The sequence below is a fragment of the Synchiropus splendidus genome, chromosome 7, assembly GCF_027744825.2.
Source record: "Synchiropus splendidus isolate RoL2022-P1 chromosome 7, RoL_Sspl_1.0, whole genome shotgun sequence".
NCBI lineage: Eukaryota > Metazoa > Chordata > Actinopteri > Syngnathiformes > Callionymidae > Synchiropus > Synchiropus splendidus.
In genome coordinates, this window is record NC_071340.1 from 7,692,708 (window position 1) to 7,703,841 (window position 11,134).

The window sequence follows — 11,134 nt, forward strand, 5'->3', positions numbered from 1 at the left end:
TATGAGCTGTTTTGTATTTAATTTGAGCCAAGAAATCAAGTAAGAAAAACAAGCAATTTATTGCAATTGAAATAGATTGTCTGATTGCATTATCACTATTATGGTTGACAATTCTGTACATCCATCATACGTATATATATGTATTTGATTCCACTCACCAGGTCACAGGGGCAGCAGCCGAAGTGAAGAGACCCTGATTTCCTTCTCCAGGTAAACTACTCTCTCTCTACAGTGAAACCAACGAACCATTCAGCAATGAGACTGTTCAGCATCCTGCGTCTGTGCCAGGGCCCCCTCCCAAACCACCGTCGGTTTCTCAATACTATTTTACAAGTAAATACTGTGTAACAACATGGAAGAAAAATAAGAGTTCATTGGAAATTCCGGATATACCCAATGAACACGGGGAGGAGACAGGTAACAAAATGAATATGCCATTGTGAAGGAAACGGATCTCAAAACGAATGAATGTAGTTTAGCAAAGTTGTGTTGCTGATGAAGTGACATGAAGAACAGCCCCATTCTCAGAGGACAGCTTGGGTAGAGGACGATCTATCTATCTATCTATCTGTCTGTCTGTCTGTCTGTCCGTCCGTCCGTCTGTCTGTCTACCACTCTAAGCACCGGTTCCCCACAAGGATGTGTCCTGAGTCCCCTCCTGTTCTGACGCTCTACACATCCGACTGCTCCCCGACCCATCTCTCAAACACCATCATTAAGTTTGCGGATGACACCACCGTGGTCGGACTCATCTCAGGGGGGGGATGAGTCTCACAACAGAGATGAGGTCAACAGACTGACTACATGGTGTTCAGTGAACAACCTTCAGCTGAACACCACAAAAACAAAACAACTCATCTTGGACTTCAGAAAGGGCAGAGCGGATCCGGCCCCTCTCCACATCCACGGTGACTGCGTGGAGAGGGTCCACTACATGAGGGTCCTGGGCATGCAGGTCTCTGATGATCTCTCCTGGTCTGCAAACACCGCAGCGGTGGTGAAGAAGGCTCAGCATCGTCTCCACTTCCTGAGGGTGCTCAGGAGAAACAACCTGGAGGAGAGGCTGCATCACAACGTGGTACGCCGGGTGCTCAGCTGCAGACGGGAAAGCTCTGCAGAGAGTCATCAACACAGCCCAGAAGATCACTGGCTGCTCCCTGCCCAGCCTGGAGGACATCGCCAACTCCCGCTACCTCAGCAGAGCCGGCAACATCATCAAGGACTCGTCCCACCCCACTAACTCTCTGTTCCACCTGCTACCGTCAGGCAGACGGAACAGGTCACACGAAACCAGGACAAATAGAGTCAGAGATAGCTTCTTCCCGAAAGCTATCTCAGTAGTGAACAAACACAACAAAACCAGATAAACAGTCTACAAAATTCATTGTTACTGGCCATACTGATCATCGCGCAATAAAGAAATAACTATGTGCAACAACAAATTATTCACGTTAACATCCACTTTCTGTTATTAGGCTCTTTTTACTGCTGCTACTTGTGTATATATTATTTATTAGTTCCTACTTGTTGTTTTCTGCTTGCTTGATTGTTTTGATATATTCTTTTTACATTGTCTGCACCAAGGGAGTAGCACTCAAATCTTGTTGTACACTGTACAAGGACAATAAAGGCTATTCTATGCTATTCTTCTATTCTAAATGAACACTGACAAAGACCAACAGAAAGACGGTCACTTTTGTGGGGAAATGACAAAGTCCTCTCCATTTAGCATGGAGCTAATGGGTGAATCGGCACTGTGGACGTCAGCTAGGCCACGTCCTGCAGCCACGTCGCACGCACCCCCACCGTCAGCTTCCACTAACCCCTTCCTGATGGGAAAATCAGCAGCTGAAAGTGAGTTCATGTTCCCTGAAAATATGACGAACATAATTATATTTCATCAACCTCCACCTGTCATCACCACCAGAGACCCACTATCAGTACCATTCACTCCTATAAATCACCACTGGTGCTCTGCGAGTATCTCACCTCCACCTGTGTCTCCTTGTTACCAGACTGGGCCATTATCAACGCTATATGCGTCTCATCCCTCTCAAACTGGTTATACTATAGGAACTCAAGACTGCAGACTTGCATCACCCTATCGTGCTGCAGCGATGTCAATTAAAGACCACAAGATGGGCCAGCACAAGTCGAGACGGGTCAGATCTGCACCAAGCCGTTGTCCCTCACGCATCGTGATTTACAGAGACCACACTGCAGCGACGAGGAACAGCCTGAATACAGAGAGAGAATTCCCACACTGCGGCCTGATCAGTTCGACGGATCTGGTTCATGGAAAGATTTCCTTTCCCAGTTTGAAAGCTGTGCTAGTGCCAACCACTGGACAGACAAGCCCATGGCTATTCAGTTAAGATACAGTCTGAATCAGAATCAGAATAGAATTTATTGCCATGGTCAGTGGAGGTTCCACCAACTAGGTAAATGCTTCGAAATAAAGTGCTGTTAATGAATAAAATAAAATAAAATAACAAAGGCTGATCACAAATTTAACAGTCTGGTGGCTGAGGGGAAGAAGCTGAGGGAAGAAGAACAAACAGTCCATGTCCAGGATGAGAAGGGTCGGCTCTGATCCGACCTGCATGTCTCTGGGTCCTGGAGACATACAGGTCCTGAAGAGATGGCAGGCTGCAACCGATCACCTTCACAGTCTGCTCTTGTCCCTGGAGATGGAGCTGTTGTACCAGACAGTGATGGAGGAGGTGAGGATGGACTGGATGATGGCCGTGTAAAACTCCACCAGCAACTTCGTCGGCAGTCATAGTTTTCGTAGCTACCTCAGGAAGAACATTCTCTGCTGGGCCTTACTGATGAGGGACCTGATTTGAGGTCCTCGGTGATGGTAGTTCCCAGGAAGCAGAAGGAGTCTACAATGGAAATGGATAAACCAGCCATCAGTAATTGTACAGAGAGAAGAGCCATGGAGAGAGAACACAGCCCTGAGGAGACCCGATGTTGAGGATTCCAGTGTCAGAGACAGTCGTCCCCAGCTGCATGCACTGAGTCCGGCTGGTCAGGAAGTCTGTAATCCATCTGCAGAGGGAGTCAGGCACGTTGACCTGGCGAAGCTTGTCTTCAAACAGAGCTGCAAGAATTGTGTTAAAGGCAGAGCTGAAGTCCACAAACAGGTGGCCTGTAGTTTGTGGCCACCTTGATCCCTCTCCACACTGCAGCTGACAGCTGCACCACATTGGCTGAGAACTGCTGCATTAGTTTGTCAGAGTATGCGGCCTTAGCTTTCTTCACTTCAACTCTTTGTAGCAGTTCCTGTCCCCATTCTTGCGAGCTGCCTCCTTCTCCCGTCTAATCTGGCTGAGTTTAGCTGTGAACCAAGGTTTGTCATTTGCATAACTCACCTTGGTGCGCGTTGGAACTATGCACTCTTCACAGTAGCTGATCCATGAAGTCACAGTGTCTGCATACTCATCCAGATTATTGGTCGCAGCCCTGAACACCTCTCAGTCTGTGGTCTCCATACAAGCCTGCAGCTCCTCTCTAGCTTCACTTGTCCAGATCTTCATGCTCCTCACAACAGGCTTTGCCAGCTTCAGCTTCTGCTTGTATGTGGGAACAAGATGAACCAACAAGTGGTCAGAGAGTCCCAGTGCAGCTTGAGGGAGGGCGGTATAAGAGCTGCGGAGCGATGAGTAACAGTGATCCAGCACGCTCTGCTCTCTGATGGGGCATTTTACAACCTTCTTGTACTTGGGAAGCTCCTCGCTCAGATTCGCCTTGTCGAAGCCACCAAGCACAAGCATGGCATTCTGACCACGCCTGGACACAAGCATGACATTTTGACCACGCCTGGACACACTCTCTTCAGTAAGGTTGTTCAGCACTCTGGATCTCACGTCAGGTTACTAGCAGGTAGAAATGACCCCCAGGGCCGATAAACCAGCTGATTTCTGTACACGAAAAGGCCTCTTCGAATGAAGTGTGATGCCATTCGGGTTGTGCAATGCGCCTGCCACATTCCAAATTCTGATGGACAAGTTTGGTCTACCTTGATGACATTGTCGTCCTGGGGCAGGACAGTGCCCAGATGCTGGAGTGACTGGGACAGGTGTTCACCAAGCGGCTGCAATTTAAAATGAAAGCCTTCCAAGTGTTGTCTGTGCCGGGAGCAAGGGGCCTATCTAGGACATATTGTCTCGGCCAAGGGCATATCAACCGACCCACAAAAGATCCAGCAAGTCAACGACTGGCCTGTATCCAGAAACATGTCAGAGGTACGGCAGTTTATTGGTCTAGCATCATACTGCACTACCGGGCGAGAACTACCGGCGGTGATGGAATTTCAGACAGTATCTGCTTGGCGGACCATTCATTATTCGCACCGACCACAGCAGCCTGAATGCGAATGCTCTCTCCAGAAAACCCTGCAGAGACTCATGCCCCTGCACAGTGCCTGACCCCAACCTCAACACTCAGCACCAGCACAAGGAGGTGCGGTGCAACCTGAACAGCAGCCTAGAAATGACAGTACCACAGAGCAACCGCCAGTGGGGGTAGTGGTGCCTGATGGCCTGATGTTGGGACAGCAGTGGTAGAACCAGAGTCACCCATAGTGGGGGTGGCGCACACCAGAGCCAGCAGCTGCAGTGTCATCGAAACTCATCCAAACATCCACCGACTGTTCAAAGGATGGACCTGTGAGGAGCTCTGTACAGCACAGAAGACTGATCCGGACATAGCACCAGTGTTGCAGTGGGTGGAGAAGGGAGGCAGTAGGCCACCTTGGGTTGACATAGCAGCCTGTACTCCCACCACTAAAGCTTACTGGGCGCAATGGAAAAGACTCTACATGAGAGAAGGAATCCTGTGATGGACCTGTGGGTAGCCACTTTGGAGCAGAGAGGACTCTGGCATGCTTCAAAACCAGGTACTTCTGGTATAATATGAGCGATGATATCACTTTCTGGTGCTGCACTTGCACCAGTTGTGCTGCCAAAGCTCGTCCAAAGAAAACACCTCAGGCTGCCATGGGTACAGTACAAGTTGACCCACCGATGGAGAGAATTGCAGTTGACCTGATGGGACCTTTAAAAGAAACAGAGAGACACAACAGATACTTGTGGTGCAAGATTACTTCAGTAAGTGGGTCGAAGCCTACCCTATACCCAATGAACATGCAACAACAGTGGCAGAAAAGATCATCTCTGAGTGGGTGTGCAGATACGGGGCACCATACTCCCTCCACATCCACCAGGGAACTAACTTTGAGTCAGCAGTGTTCCAGGGAACGTGTCAGCTGTTGGGAATTGAAATGATGCGGAGCACCCCCTTCCATCCTCTGTCAGATGGTCAAGTGGAACGTTCCAATGCCACCCTACAGAAAATGCTAGCAACCACAGCGGAACGTTGTCACTGGGACAATGATCCCATATGCAGTCATGGCATATCGTGCAACAAAGCACAGCTCCACAAGTTTCACACCAAACATGATGCTCTTTGGCCGGGAGATAACTGGACCGATTGACCTTGTGGTTGGTCTCCCACCTGACAGTGAGAACACCAGCACTCTTCTTGAGTATGTGATCCACCTCAGAGAGTGGCTGGAGAACTCACACCAGCTGGCGAGAGAGACTTTGGGAAAAGCGTCCGAGTGTGCTAGGCGACAGTATGATAAAAACATCTGCTAAGTCCAGTTCCAAGTTGCTGATGCAGTCTGGTACCTGATCAAAAATACCAAAAGAGTAAAGCACAAAATACGAAAGTTCCTGCCTTCCTTTGAGGGACCTTACTTTGTCGTCAGACAGCTGGATGACTTGATCTACCAAATCCAAAAGAGCTCCAGGTCAAAGTGGTTCATCATGACAAGATCAAGCCTTACTACTCCAGAAGTCTGCTGGACAACAGCTGGGTGTTCAAGGAGATCAACGCCTCATCACAGAGGGAGACATCACTCATCGCAGCAGACAAGGATGCTTCTGACTTCGACATCAGCCCCCTCATCAGCCTAGAGTTATCTGACATCTTGGGTTGACCCAGACAGGGACTGTAAGGGTTGAGGTGAGTTTTTCAGAGTGTTTACACTTTCTACAAAGTCCTGTGTTCTACTTGATACTCTTTATGTCCTGGAGCGAGTGAAGTGTTTAATTATCCTTCAGAGTGGGGGTAGTGTGCACGTCTCAAGCAGAAGGTGGAAGGATGGGTGACGTAGGTGTACGTATGACGTGCGCGCCCCTGGTGAGTGTGGTTGGCTGAGTGAGTGAGCGTCTGGTTCAAGTCTCCGTGGGGAAAGGATTATACTGTACCTGGAGGACTCTGTGATACCCTGTGGAAACAAATAAAGTTCCAGTTCAGCAGTTACGCAGTGATTGTTGACTCTTTGTGAAGGATTCACTACCGGACCCGTAGTTACCACATACGAGCCGGGCTACAGGTGACGTCATTCAATTGCCAGCTATGGTTCGGATCCACGAGGCTGGTGAGGTAACAATTCTTTTAATTTTAACAAGGTCCATTTTACATCGAATTACTTGATTCAAGTATTTTTCAGCATGTTACTGTCTAGATATTTGGTGACCTTTTGACTTCATCACCACCATCTCATCGTCATTGATGGTGAAACACATCATCAATACTTCTTGACTCTAAGTTAATGATAATGGGAGGGTCGGACTTTGATTTTCTAGATATGGAGTGGTCTGAGGAAAGACAGTGATAGTACTTCCTTACTGCTTTGGTCCTGGTCTGGTTGGACACAAACGCTGTTGGCTAACTTCTCCTGGTCTGTGGAGGTTGTCCTGCAGGGACAGCAAACATGAACAGCAGTCAGAGAATTGCTTCCTACAAATGAAGCAGATTTTCACTAGCAACTCTCTCAGGTGATGTGTATGTAGCAACAGCACACACGTTTTGCTCACAGAACACACAGGAAATGGACTTGTTCAGAAGTCCTGACGACACAGAGAAGAAGAACCAATGGAAACAGCTTAGTCAGTGAAATGAAGAATGGCAAGTCAGGACAGGACTTGAGCGAGTTTATGGATGAGTATGTAACATTCTAGAGCCTGCACCAGGCATAACAGGTGCATCCTAGCTTCATGGTGAGTCTGATGAGGGGGTGAATACAATGCCCTCAGCATTAGTACTTATATGACTGATAAGAGGCAGTAATGACCTTCGGTCTAAACACTTGGTTCAGATGAAGCGTCACAGACGTCTGATCCTCTCCAAACGACAAGCTCCTTTGTCTAACTGACGATTTCTTGGTCTCCATCTTCTCCAGGTAGTCGAAGACATTCGGGACAAACAAGGTGTGATCAGATTTTATTGACACATTTGTTTAAATGAATAATGCCACGCTCTTCAGAAACTATTTTCAGTGCTGTGTCCTTGCTTCAGCGCAGCTGTCTGCATGAGGACAGTGAAGAGGCAAGACGCTGATTTTACTGAAGATCCCCAGACTATTCATTGATCATTTCTGACGTCTTTCGGACCTGAACTTCACAGATTAAAACCTTCTCAATCGATCTTCAAAAGCGCCCTAAGTCCCTTGGTGGGGTTTACGCCTTCCACCGTAGAGTAGACGGCATAGCCTCTAGCGGGCACCTTGATGGACAGGGGAGCCATGAGTTTTTTGCCTGAGTGGGATCACAGCTGCGCCATCTTGCGGCACGTGGCGGTCGGTCTGGCGGACTTCTTCTGGGCCCTGGCGTACAGGGACGTGGAGAAGTCCTCATTCTCCGAGTCTGGCAGGATGGGGAGTGGTACTCCAAGTACCTCTGATGCCGCTTGGAAGAGGCTGGGCATTTCCTCTATGGGGTACATTCCATGGATGGACCACACTGGTGCACACTCGCCCTCCTCCATGCCCAACTGATCCTCCTCCTCGTCGTCCGGAAAGACTTTGAGGTGGACCTCTTCCCAATAAAACCGACGGTCGTCTTCCTCGGTGGCCTCAGCCCAAATCAGCTTTGCTTAAGCTGGTTTAGGAGCTGGCTGAGGTGGTTTGGTCGCTGACTCCTGCTCGGCTCCCCCCAGCGCGCTAGGCCTGCCCAGATGCGATGAGCTTCTCCTGGAAGCGCCAAGCATGGACAGGAATCTATCAATTTCAGATGGTCCTGACCTAAGCAGACAACACAGGCGTCATGCTTGTCGGACTTATCCATAAAGATAGCGCAAGAAACAAAAGTACAATCCATAACAGCACCTGATGGTGATAACAGTCACAGGCTGAGTGGAAAAAGGATAGTGGCGGGAGTGACGGTGTCTTACATGTGGTGGGAGGTCCCTTCCTGGGTGGAGAGCCAATCAATCCAAGTCTCAGGCCGAGGCCAGTGCCTCGAGGTGGTTTAACCAATAGCAAAGGCTGTTAGAGGGGGCGAAGCACATATGAAACAGAACTTCAGCGCTGTGTTCCACAACGCTGGAAGTGGCTGTGTCCCACTTCTCACCCTAACATTAGCACTTAACACTAGCACTGGCCCTCGACTATGAAGTGCCGGAGTGAAGTGAATTGACAGAATTGGGACACTTCAAGACGTTACGCTTTACGTGTGACATGTTCACGTACGTCACGCATAAAGACGTGTCATTGGCTGCCGTGCTGTGTTGTTTCCTGCACATGGAGTGTTGGAGATGTTTTGGAAATGCCAGGTCCAACGTTTTTGCAATGTCTTGCATCAGTGCTGATAATTGATTTGTTGAACCAGCGGAGAAGAAATGGGCCGCTTGAAGACCGCGCCAGTGTCAGGGACTCAGCAGAGAATGACACAGCTAATACCAGCGTGGTGATCCAATATCTGTCTGACTTCACCGCAGTCAGCCGAAGCCGGCTTCGCCGCTATGTTGTACGATGTTAACGTTAGCCTGGACTCTGAGCGACTGTTGTTTGTTAAGAACAAATAAAACCTACTGTATTGTTCATGTTGTCGGACACGGTCGACCATTTGGGTCGATAACATGTGATACAAAAGAAAGTAAACCAACGGAAGAGTAGTCCTCGTTTCTGAAATGTCCCTGTTGTCCTATCCAACATTGTTTTTAAATAAAGTACTTTGGTTTCCTGGAAATCTATACACACTTCATATTTCCACTTCGTTTCAAGTCACCTCTGGAGCTCACTCGGTTTGAAGGGATCATTTCAAGTGGTGTTAGGACACACTAGACTTACACGCGAACGCGCAAAACCCAATGTTAGGGACCAAAACGAGTGTTAGGGTGAGAAATGGGACACAGCCAAAGAGAGACTCCTTCAAAGTGGAGCTTTGAATATCATATTATATTATATTACATCATATTATATTATCACACCTTCACCTTTTTCTGCCGCTTATCCGGGGTCGGGTCGCAGAGGCAGCATTCGGAGCAGGGAAGCCCAAACTTCCCGGTCTGCACAAACCTCCTCCAGCTCCTCCCGGGGATCCCGAGGCGTTCCCAGGCCAGTCCTGGTGCCATGAGCACTTATGGACACCATTGTGCTCAAACATGGTGTTCGTTATGGACAAACTGTGGGTGGCACAGAAATCCAGTAGTAGAACACCGCTCAGGTTCAGATCGGGTAGGCCGTTCTTCCCAATCACACCTCTCCAAGTCTTGCTGTCATTGCCTACTTGGGCGTTGAAGTCTCCCAGTAGAACAATGGAGTCCCCGGTTGGGGCACTGTCAAGTACCCCTCCCAGTGACTCCAAGAAAGCTGGGTAGTCTGCACTGCTGTTCGGCCCGTAAGCCGCGACTGCTGTGAGACACCTGTCCCCAACCCGTAGGCGTAGGGACGCGACCCTCTCGTTCACCCCAACCCCAACACGAAGCTGCAGAGCTGCGGGGCTATGAGCAAGCCTACGCCAGCCCGCCGCCTCTCCCCACGGACAACTCCAGAAAAGTAGAGGGTCCAACCTTTCTCGAGGAGTTGGGTTCCAGAGCCCAGGCTGTGCGTGGTGGAGAGCCCGACTATATCTATCTATCTATCTACCTCTCAACCTCCTGCACAAGCTCAGGCTCTTTCCCCCACGGCAAAGTGACATTCCATGTTCCAAGAACGAGAGAACGTCCACACAAACCAGGTCGTCGGGTCCCCTGCCCTCGACTGCCACTTAGTTCTCTTTGCACCCGACCCCTATGACTCCCTCTGTGGGTGGTGGGTCCGCAAGAGGGACGGCCCATGTCGTTCATTCGGGCTTGGCCTGGCCCGGCCCCATGGGCAGAGGCCCAGCCACCAGGCGCTCGGATTCGAGCCCCAACCCCAGGCCTGGTGGGGCCCTGGCTGCGCCATGCCGGTCCTTGATGTTGTTGTTTTCATTGGGGCTTCTGAACTGCTCTTAGTCTGACCCCTCACCTCGGACCTGTTTGCCATGGGATACCGTACCAGGGGCATAACGCCCCCGACAACATAGCTCCTAGGATCATTATATTATATTACATTACATTGCATTACATTATATTATATTATATTATATTATATTATATTATATTATATTATATTATATTATATTATATTATATTATATTATATACACCCTATGTTAAATCTGTAATTTTATTCATCTCATTGTCAATATTTTGTGTGTAATGACAACCCAGCATAATATTAATGAGTTAGTCTGGAAGAAATGTTTATACGTTACATTTTATATTGGTTCCGTCATTTTACATTTCTAGTGTAATAACATTCGCATGAAACATGATATATATTTGTCAGAATAAATTATGAAAAATTGTATCCTTTTTTGAAAAAGTCTGATATGTACTGCATATTGAAACAAAAATCACTTTTGTTCAATGTGATTCTGTCTGCTTATTTTGTTATCTATATAGAGACAGATAACAATTTGGAGATCGGCTGTGATCTCAAAGAAATAAGCAGCCCTGGACTTTTTCTTTTCCCACTCTGCACCTATGGAGGGGCACATTATATGGTTGACAATCATATTAAGGGCCCGTCTACCATGAACTCGAAAGGTACAGTACATATTTGCCCATTTTCACACATTATAATGTACGTCTAACTTGCTAACTTCACTGTTCTCTCTTTCAGAGTTCACAATCTCAAGTCTTTGCTTCATTAGAAATGAATGAATGAGAGGCTCAGAATAAATAAACAGCGTTTGTGTATTGTCTTGACTGTTATGGTATTGAAACTTCAAGTCTTCTCCAGTTTTCTGTGTGAG